General features: G+C 32.8%; 1 pseudogene across 1 annotated transcript in view; it reads left to right on the top strand.

Moving 5' to 3' along the window:
* Positions 1 to 6511: 6511 nt before the first annotated feature.
* Positions 6512 to 11892, top strand: part of LOC309974608 (large ribosomal subunit protein eL8-like) — a 193505-nt pseudogene continuing 188124 nt past the window's right edge. Inside the window, exon 1 of the transcript in view lies at positions 6512 to 6740. The product of the transcript in view is annotated as a large ribosomal subunit protein eL8-like (transcript). The remainder of the gene's footprint in view (positions 6741 to 11892) is intronic.

The following is an 11892-nucleotide window of genomic DNA, read 5'->3' as shown; positions in this document are numbered from 1 at the left end:
ATATATAAATGGCATTTTAATACCTGTTTACACTTTCTATTAAATTTCTGGAATATAAAAGAAAATAGAACTTGATGTCAATCTCTCTATTTTGGAAAAATATAAGTTAATTTTCCAGTATGATGCAAGTAAGGAGAGAAATTTTCCCATTTAGATCAGTTGGGACTGTGGAGTTTTAAAAATACTTTTCAGGAAACATGACGAGACATTTTTAAATTGCAAAGATACATACTAACATAAAACAAGAGCAAGGAAGCAAAGATAGATGTCAGTTCTGAACCAATGGATTCACTGAACATATTTTCTCTTCCTGAGTCCAGGGATAAGATGACCATTATCACAATGCTCATAATCAGTTTCGTCAGTCATTTCTCTAGCACTCTGTCTTAAATCCCTAGAATGAATCTGTGGATAAAAGGTGACCACTTGGCTGAAGATTAACGAGTTTGAAATATAATACTTAGGCAGGAATTTAGCAAACTCTCTGACAGGTTTCATGATAAGAGGAAAGAAACTGTCGGGCCACACAATTTGTGGGAATTTGGTGAGGATCTTTTGGTAATGTTGATAGTGATTTACTAAATGCAGAAGGTAAAGACAAAATAGCAGGTTTTCTTATGGAATTATAGTATTCTAGCTATGTGAATAAAGCAACTCTTGGCAGATTCTTTAAGAGGTAGTGAATATGAGGAAAAACGGTGCAATAGAGAAGATAATCATAGAAGAGATATTAGAAAATATTTAATGACCATTTAAGAATGAACTCAGTTAAAGTAGAGATAAAAACCTGGTGAAGATTTTTTAAAGCAACAGTTCTAGTAATTGCAAGTATAATTTAACTCACTTTGGGTTGAAACTGTCATTGACTTGGGAATATAAGATTACAGATAAACTATCTCTGAATTTATAGGAGAGGTTTTAAGCAGATTAGTATAGAAGTAACATCTTTGGTTACATAAGAAGTTGAGGAATATGAAGCAGTAACAGCAGAGAAAATAGGAGCCAATGTTGGGGCAGAGAGCAGCTACACTATTCCATTAATGCAGGATGGAGAGGAGTTGCTATTGGAAGTGGAATTGTGTTAGCTAACATGTATTTCCCAGCCCAGGGGCTTCCTGAAATTTAAACAGAATTTCAGATGTCTATGTATAGGTTCATTTTTCAGAGAATAATTTTTAGAGCTTACATAAAATTCTCATCAACATATATGACCCCAAATAAGTATAAGATCTAAAACCTGTTGAAACTAAATTATGCTTTTTTAGAGACTCTCTCTCCCTTTAAGAGCAAAGAGGACCAAGGACATCTGAATGGGGCTTTTGTGCTGAGAACTGACAGAAGTCTAGCCCTTGTCATAAATTTGCCAAGGAGGGAGCCCAAGACAGTTGTTACATGTGGAACAATATTTCAGAATACAAGTGCTGACTATACTGTAGATGTCTTTTGTTGTTGTTCTGGTCAGAGAATAAAACCAAGGAATGACTGGCAAGGGCTGATGAAAATAAAATGTTTAAATGAAAAAAATGTTCTTAATCATTACTAATTGCCTAGGCAGTTAGGAAAGCCCCAAATTATCACACTCAAATATAGTCTAACTAGACCATTCCTGAAGTTAAGGTTTTATAGAAATAGACTCCTCACATATTATTATACAAGGAGATTTTAGACAAAGACTTGTTAAAGAAAAATTTCACTGCATGGAGTTAAACAGGCAGTGAAGAATTTATTTGATACTGTGGCAGTAGGGCAGAGGGATTGAACTCAACTCTACTAACACAAAAGGCAGGAGGATTTTTACACTGGGATGAGCTCATGGAAAAGTACAGGAGGATGTTAGGGGAGAGGGAGGTTGGTCACTGTGCTTATGCCGTCTGTGTTCGCTAACTGGTACTTATCTAAATTTGACTCCTACCCTCCCTTAGAAACTGGGTGATGGACGGGCTTTCTTGATGATTAGATTTCAAAGAGATGGTTCCCAAATCCTTGAGAAAGATATGCCTGGGTTTATAAATCTGGCAAGAGGATGTGAGAAGATTTACACCTATAAAGAGTGGACAAATAATTTACAATTGCAAGTTTTCTAAAATGTATGCTCTAAGAAAGGAAGGTCGGGGGACTATAGTCAGGAAGAAACCTATCTAAAGTTTAGACAAGCTGAGGGACACATAAGGCTTTCTTAGACTCGTCTGTGGTTCAGTAATTTCCTTATATGACAACTATACACTCAACTGAAATAGCTCCAGTCCTTATATGGAACCATGAAATTAGTAGTGGTTTCCTTTAGCAAATGCTGTGGAAGCTTAGACTTGGAGCTGCCATACTACATACCATTACTGCAAAACAGAAGCACTGTGTTTCTACTTGCCACTTTCAATTTATTAAACCATTCAATTTTCTCTGAAGGAAAAAAATGTTATGCACAAATATTTGAAGATCTCATTTTAACACATATGCAGCCTGTAAAAATGTTTCCACTAGAGTTTCAAGGCTTTTGCTGAATTGGCTGAATTTTGTATATTGTAGTAAAGCTAACTATTCTTTTGCTTACACTGCTGTAAATTTTGCTTACTGTTATGTATAATGTATGAAGAAGTACAAATGTACAATGTATCTTTTACAGGAAGATTATGAACTAAATCAAAAGTATTTCCAATATAAATAATAAAATAGAAAATACAATTTAAAATAGAGCCAGAAAAGCTTAGACTCAGAAATAAAATTTTCACAGCTACTTTGGAAAACAAATCATTCAAGGCACATTGTGGGCACAAGGCTTAGTTATTTGTTAGAACTCACTGGAGATATTTTTCAGTTCACATGTGGAACTTAATGTTGAAGCCTACTTTAATTTCTGATGAAAGTTAATCACTCAATTTTTTTGGCTTCACACTAATACTTAATATCAGATAGAGGAGAATAAAAAGAAGTTAAAGTATTATCCACAAAAGAAAGGAAAGGATATTTGCAAACAAGAAGAGTTTTCTAAAACCTAATATGTAACATTAAATACTCAAAAAAAGAGAGAAAGCTATTCAAAGATGACTCTTGGAGAGTTCCTTCTTAGACACTGAATAAGGTCAATATGACTTCAACATTTATGGAAAATAACAATGGAACAAATGCCCCAAATAGGACAGACTTTTAACATAACTTCCTTCAATTTAAAATTGAAGTAAACTTGAAATATAACCAATTCTGAGCTGAAAGAAGCATTATTTCTCATTTTGGTAACATTGTTGGCCGTGTAACCTGGACAACAGATATTTAAGGGTCAATCCAGACTGTTCTTTTGCATTTACTAAACGGTGGATGTTGTCCAGATCTCTCTTGGCTAGTATGGATTAGAAATATTAAAAATATACTTAATGGTCTCTCAGAAAGGGATGTTTTGGTTATGAATCTAAATGGTACTCTTTCAAATTTAGTATACATAGACCAGTTGTCCTTGAGAAGATCAATCTGGGTAACAGCCAAATTAAAATTTTATGGAAGAAATAGACCACTATCAAGCTCCTGTTTTTGGCATACTGTACTGTACTAAGAAAGTGAAAGAGGTGTTTGTGTGTGTGTGTGTGTGTGTGTGTGTGTGTATGTGTGTGTGTCTCTGTGTATATGTATATATACATAGGGTGCTTTTAATTTTCCTTTTCACATATACTGGAATTGTTCACTCTGAAAGTATGCATTTAAATTCTAGTTTCATTATTATCATTTCATTGTATTGCCTCTATTCTTTGTTACTTATTTTATGATCACTGAATGTTCGAGCCTGCAACACAGATAACCTCAGTGTTTCTCGAATATCTTGACTTCAGCCTAAATTCCACTCTTGTTGGAAAATATATATCTCCTGCATATCAAAATCTCTGAGAATGTTTACATTTAATCTGTCACATCTAGCTCTAATTTGCTCTTTTCATTAAATTACCAATCTCTAGTTGAAGTCTTTTACAGCTGCTTTCATCTTCCAGAGCCAGGAAGATACTCAGTTTCTCCATTTCCCTAAACAAATCACATCAGCAAAAGTCTTCTCAAATCACATCAGCAAAAATCTTCTATGTCATATTTGTCTCGAGATGTTGAGTATGGAGGAGAAATACATGGTATGATAAGACTTTCAGCAAAATAAAGTTAAGACTTTGTTGATGGTCATACCTCTTTGGTCTCAGATTACCACTAAATACTGCTTTTTTTTTTCACCATATATTTGTAGGTACTTCATTTTCTTTCTGAATTCATAGGTGCCTCAGTAAGTCAAACTTCATTATCATTATGTGGAAAAATTCACCTCCATTTAGTTACTCATGGCAGTGAGACTTATCAACCATCTTGGCTTTATCAGAAAGGAGCATCAAAATATATTTTCCTCAATAATTAGATTATATACTTGGATACAATTACACTACTTTGGAAAAAGGAAAAAAATCAATGGCATTTAGATTTTTGTATAGAAGAGCATCTTGACACTATTTTTATATTTTACATTATTATTTTCCTTAAAATATTCTTATGAATCAATACCCATATATTTTATTATTTATTAACATGTATTGTTAATTTTCTTTTGGATTTCTTTGGACATTGTTTTGTCCAATAGGAAACATAATCACAATTATAAATTAACAGAAACTTTATAATATACCTCTAAAGGAGTTACCATTTTATTTAAAGCATTTATTGATATTGATGTTACCAGTAGAATAAAGTTGAAATTATTTTCATGAAGTTAACAATATATATGTTTGGCATAAAGCCTGTATCGTTAAGGAAAAACAAAGGAAAACCAAAGACCATTAAACTAAGCAGGATATATGCTACCAGATTTTTGGACTTTTGTCCATCTTTTCAATGTTCCTGAGCATTCAATTCCTTTTATTGCCTGGATTATGCTTCTTGGTAATTTTAATTGTACATGACATTTTGAAAACAATGGGTTGTACTAGGTTAAAGGGAGGAAAAACTTAGATATTCAGCTGAGAGAAATGCAGCAGAAGAAATTTGCAGGAAGAAAAATCCTTGAAAAAAATGCATTAAAAAAGAATAATAACAAAAGATCAAAGTTAATGTGTTACAAAAGCAGTCTGAATAATCTGTCCTGGGAACTGTCAGATCTTAATGGTTGAATTCTGTATTCATCAATGCCGCAAATTTTATTATGAGTAAGAAAATGAGTAGAGTTATATATAATTTTGACATGTGATTGGAAATTAGACAAAGAGAATATTATTTTATTGTGCCACCGAAACTAAGTTTGCCATCATTTTCTTGGTGTTCTTTCATTTTTGATTGTAAATTTTCGGGAATACTTTGAACCACTGAACAACTAGCATTACTCATTATTACTATGTTTATTAACAAAACACTTTAACTTTTTTAGTCATGGAATAAAAATTAGTTTAACATGATGTGTATACAAGACATTTTGCTAAGTATTAATCTGTGATTAAATTGTGAAATGTATTTTTTTAAGTAAAAATTTCATCTGTAAATTACTCTAAAAGCCACTTAGACTGTGAAAGTCTTTCTGATAAAACTAGTGGACATATTCTTTCTAATTACATGATTTAAGACCACCATATATTATTTGTATCCATTTGGAGAGTAAAAAGTAAATATGATATTATTATAATTAATTACATACAATTATAATATAAATTTATATAATCCAATATATCTTAAAATCATAATTGGGAGGCAATATGCTAAATAATTTATTTAACAATGGGTAAATAAATTGTGCTTGCATTTTATTTACTGTTTTTCTGATTCTAAACTATTATGTGATAATTGTAGAGAATTTGTAAAATTCTGAAAATGAAAAGAAAATATGAAAAAATACAAAACAAAAACATTATAATGCACTACTCATGCAGTTAAACATTTAAGACTCTGCAACTTGACGCATATTTTGTGTTGTTTACTATAATCAGATGAAGATGCACAAGTATGTCTATATATGTATAAATTGGAGAATAATATTGAATTGGTACAAGAGCATGAATTATTACCCCTTAAGCTTATTCTCCGCCCAGGAAGTGAGACACAGAAGCATTAGAGTTTTCTACCTGGCAGAAGTTTAGTAGCCATGGTATGAAGTCATTTCTTCCCATGCCATAAGCAAAGGAATGGTATATCCAGCATGCTACACCCAAACCCTTTTCCTTGCCTAAGTTAAATGAAATGGTCTCCAGAGATCTGAGTGAGGTCGAAGATGCCTGCAAGATGGGAAAAGACCATTCAGACCCTGATAGGATGATGGCTGAAATAGTGAATGACTAGGCTGTTCCTCCTGCTACCCCAGCAGTAGACAGATAAGAGAGATGGATAGGCAGATAGATGGATAGATTTAGAGAGAGGTACAAATGTGGCAGCCTGAATTTCTGTTTTCAAGTCCAGTGCATATTTTCTGTGAGTTTATTTTGGGTCAAGGAGAAAATGCTAGCAAGACCTGAACTGTTTTGTAGTTACCCTACCAAAAAGGGCTTCTAATTTGGAGGAAACCTTAGCAGCTATGGAAGAATTTGAGCCAGAAGGGAAATCTCACTTCCTGGAGCCTTGCAGCAAAAGAGCCACAGAAGAGACCGTGAAGGACTCACACCTAGAACCACATAAGTCAGCAGTGCCTGGACGGAGTTTAATTTTAACAGGAAGGAGCTACAGGGATAAAAAGGAATCGATTATTTTGCTCTCCACACTCCAAGTCCCTGAAGCCACAAGTTTAGACAATCATGATGGAAATGGTAAGTATCTTAGTCAGTTCAGGCAGCTGTAACAAATTACCACAGACTGGGTAGCTTAAACAAGAAATATTTATTTCTCACAGTCTTAAGAGGCTAGAAATCCAAGATCTGGCCACTGTGGTCAGGTTCTTGGTGAGGGCCCTCTTCCTGGTTTATAGATGGCAGCCTTCTCTCTGTGCCCTCATATGGCAGAGAGTTAGCACGCTATGTGGCCTCTTCTTATAAGAGTATCTATATTTTATTTTGTCACTTTCAGTAATATGCAACTTCCAAGTAACTTTTTCATTTCATGTAATTGGTGTTATTTATAATGACCCCTTTTTATTATCTTAATATCTGAAAGATCTTGAGTAGTATACCCTCTATAATTGCTAGTAATGGCGATTTGTCACCTGTCTCCCTTTTCTTTCTTTCTTTCTTTTTTTTTTGTGGTATGCGGGCCTGTCACTGCCGCGGCCTCTCGCGTGACGGAGCACCGGCTCCAGACGCACAGGCTCAGCGGCCATGGCTCACGGGCCCAGCCGCTCAGCGGCATGTGGGATCCTCCCGGACTGGGGCACGAACCCGTGTCCCCTGCATCAGCAGGCAGACTCTCAACCACTGCGCCACCAGGAAAGCCCCTGTCTCCTTTTTTCGTGATCAATAGATTATGAGGTTTATCAATTTTATTGATTTTTTTTCAAAAAACACTTTTAGTGTTATTGATTTTTATGTTAAGGTTATCAGATTTAACAAATAAAAATACAAGAACCCAATTAAATTTGAAATCAGATAATGGATATTTTGCATGCATAATTATGTTCCATGTAATATTTGCAACATACTTAAAAATGTACTTTATCTGAAATCCAAATTTAACTGAGTGTTCTGAATTATATGGGGCAGTTCTATATTCTGTATTTTTGCCTGTTTTCTATTTTGTTGGTTTCTGCTCTTTATCTTTATAATACCCTTTCTTCTACTTAGGATATTTTTTGTTTGCTGTTCTTTTACTACTCTCCTATGGTTGTAGGTTTACAGCATTGATTTCAGACATTTTTTCTTTTCTGATATTTACACTTAACATAAAAATTTCCCTTTAAACATTTCTTTAGCAGTTTCACATATAGTTTGATATGCTAGCCTTATAATATCATTTGACTCAAAATACCGTGTAATTACGTTTTGTGTTATATGTTGATACATGTGCTGTTTAGAAATGAGCTATCTAATATGCATATATTTGGGGCTCTTCTATGTGTATTTTTTTATTTCTAGTTTGTGTTCTGATCAGGGAACATAGTTTGAAAGAAACCCTTTTTTAATATCTATTGAGATTTGTTTTATGAATCAATATGTGGTCTGTTTTTGGGAACACTCCATATGTGCTGGAAATAATGTTTAACCTGTAGTTGTTAAGTATAATGTCTCACATATATCAATTAGGTTATGATGCTGACATTGTCATTCATATCTTGCATATCATTTTTTTTGGTCTAGTCACCCTATAAATTAATATGAGGTATAAGAGAACCTGGAAAAGAATAGATACATGTATATGTATAACTGAATCACTTTGCTGTACACCTGAAACTAACACAACATTGTAAATCAACTATACTCCAATATAAAATAATTTTTTTAAATATGAGGTATATATTAAATATTGAATTCTATGTAGATTTGGCAATTTTGTTAGAAGCTCCAATTTCTGTCTTATTTACATATTGTATGGTGTATTTAATTATTTTTCATATTGTATTCAGTTTTTATAATTGCTGTCTGTAGGAAGGGAAGGTTCGTACAACTTCATTGCTTTCTTGCCATTATGTGTATGATGTTAAATTAAATTGGTTTAATAAGTGTTAAGGTTTGGATCAAAGGCAGTTGTTATAGTTAGTGCTTGATAAATGTTTCCTCGATTCAATACGTTTTAAAATGGGATTCTCATTATATATGTATACATAAAGTCATATATTTTAATATAGATTAGATCTTGAAATGAGTACTCTGGGTGAAAAATGTGTTAATTTATTATAATGTTATGTTTAAGGCACTAGAACTATCAATTTTGACTTGTTCATTTATGACTTATAGAACATGTTCATGACATCATTGTTCTATTTAATGCTTCCCAATTGAATCCTAGCCTCCCAGCACATATTACTGTGATTTTTTACTAGTGTTCACTTCTGGGGCTTTAGTAATGTAGAGGAAATTGAGGTGGTATTCTGATGAGAATTTTCTGCTTACTGACTGACATGAGCTACTACAGCCACTATATTAATCTTCTTCCAATCCCTTCACCAGTATAGAAGAGAACCATATAATTTATTTATTTACGTGATTTCTCTGATCTTCTTAGGTTATATAAATTATTCAAGGCACACTGTTGAGAAGATATAGGTTCTGTTGATAGTCAAGACCATACGATTCAATGCCTGTATGTGTATATGCTTTATATACTCAGCAGCAAAGACAGAATTTTTTATTGGATTCAAAAAATAAATATATTTTGAATGTTTAATGGATAACTTAACATGTATCCTAGATAGCATTTGGGCTTTCCAATTTTTTGGAGATGAATATAACTTTGTATTACACCCAAAATTCTGGGGATTATGAAAGTCAAGACTGTCTTCAATGATTTTTTTCTTAAATATTCACAGGAACTTAATTTCTCATGTTCCCCAACAGTACTGTCATTGGTGAGTTATGTGACTATTTCTTCTTGACCTACTATCATAATCCTCACTTTCTTTAAAATCAAACAAGAAGCTTAGCTAATTCCTTGACCACTATATAGAGAACACATATCTGCCATTTATCTTGCCAGTACCTTGGTCTCTCTTGGCTTCTCAGGTTAGTTCCATTGTGAATCCTTGTTTAATTTCCTTCCTGGGGTTTCAGATTTTATTCTTTCATTCTGTAGAGAAATTCAACTTCCTTTATTCCTTCCCCATATTTCATGACAAATCATTGATATTGCATTAGCAACTTTTTCTTGATACCTATAGATAAATAACAATGTTTATATATGTTTCAGAAAAGCCATCATTTAAATAAAACTTTGAAGATAATATGCAGGAATTATTTTTAAAAGTGATATTTCTTTTCTTTTTCACATGACATGGTATATTAAAAATATCAATCTGAATATGGTAATATTTATTTTATACAAGATTTTAATAACTATGTACTGTACTTGATGAGTATTTAAATAATTTATTTGTCATTATGTTAGTCAGCTCTGATTGCCATAAAAAATACCATAGATTAGATGGCTTAATCAATAGAAATTAATTTTTTCTCAGTTACAGAGGCTGTTAAGTCTGAGATCTAGGGTCAGCATGGTCGGGTTCTGGTTTGGGCTCTCTTCCTGGTTTGCAGAAGGCTAACTTTTCACTGTGGCCTCCCATGGCACAGGGAGGGAGAGATGGCTCTTGTTCTCTTCTTATAAGAGGACACACTCCTATCAGATTAGGGTTCCCTCTTATTACCTCATTTTACCTTATGTAATTACCTCCTAAAAGTCATACCTCTAGATACAGTCACATGGGTGGAGAGGTAGGACCTCAACATATGAATATGAGGAGATACAATTCAGTTCATAGTAGTTATTATTGAGTAGTTACTACCTAAATAATAATATATTGGCCCTTACTGTGTGTTTACTCTATATGGAGTTTACATTTATTGTTATTGTTTTTTCATTCTTTGTTTTGAATATTTGAAATTTTTATAACTGTGTCATTTGGAAATGACTTAATACCTTCTTATCAATTTGTGTCAAAAAATTATATAACTAAAGTCTCATATCTAAATAACAAAAAATGATTTGAATTGTTTTTAAATCTTTAATCTTAAACTGTTTGGATTTATACTTTATTTTAAGTACATTTGCTAATATTTTTAGTTTGGACATAAAATTATGAGGCCCCAAGCAGTCTTACTTTTAAACATTAATCAGTTTCTCTCCATCTATTTACTTCTTCTGAAGCATCCATTAGTATTAACCCAGGCTGTGAAAAGAGTGACTGAAAGAAAGAAGAATGTTAGGCAGTGCTAGGATTTAAGTCATTTGTGACTCAACAAAGAACATCTGCTAAACCAAATGTGCACATCAACTGCAAAGGGAGCTTTTTTCAGACATTCCCTAGATAAGGCCCATTCTCTCCAGATTTCAAAACAGCCAATGCCTACAAAGTCTGATTAATAAAAAAGGATTTGATATTTATATTTAGGACTGAATTACAATCATGAAGAGAAATTCAGTGCTTCTGGACTTTTACAAGCTTCAAACTATTTGATTTTACTAAGGCAAGTACATATACCTTTTTGAAGAAAATATGGAAACATTCAAGTTAAAAAAAAATTAACACTCAGATAATCATTTTGTAGAGAGATTTCCTTATAGAAATTATTCAGATATCAGAACATCACATGGAAGAAAAAGTCTGTTATTTTCTAGGAAAGAGAACTAGAAGCATTATTTAGTCAGTAGTCCTAACTTGTAGAGTTTTCTGTTTTCTGATGCTTTCAAGATACACCAATTAGCTTTTTGTTGCAGAAGTCTATATTCATGTGCCAACATTCCATTTCCTTAACTTCTTTTGAAAGCAAGTTTAAGCATTTGCTCTACTAATTTCTCCAAAACAGGGATTTACCTTGCAATCAATCTTTTAATTTACTGTATTTCTATCTTCCTTCTTTTTTAAACAGAAATAGCTGCTGGTTATTATGGAATTGCTTTTAAAATGCTGATAATATGAAGTCTCTATAGATTGTTTTCATGACATGAAGGTTTTTGTATTTCACAAAAGTGTTTTATCAAATGCCCAGGAGGGAGCCTGCCACTACTGGGAAAATGAATAAATAGCAATCTTAAAAATTAAAAAATTCTTATTTTTATTGAGGAAGGAAAAGAGATTCATGGATTCATTAGTCATTATAGTTGAAGATAAATGAAATGTGAGTTTTTATAAGTGGTATAATAAATTGAGTGATGCTGTTTTAGACTGGCATTATTTAAGTGTCGTTTGTGGAGGAAATAGAATATTAAATTTATGTTGCAAACAAGTAGACAAGTAACATATGAGATAAATTCAAGCCATATAAAGTAGTTGTGAGAATTACATGAGATTACAGTATTCATCTCAATACAGTATTGAGA

This window comes from Leucopleurus acutus (assembly GCF_964270905.1).
Source record: "Leucopleurus acutus genome assembly, chromosome: 18".
NCBI lineage: Eukaryota > Metazoa > Chordata > Mammalia > Artiodactyla > Delphinidae > Leucopleurus > Leucopleurus acutus.
This window is presented reverse-complemented; position numbering and strand designations above follow the sequence as displayed.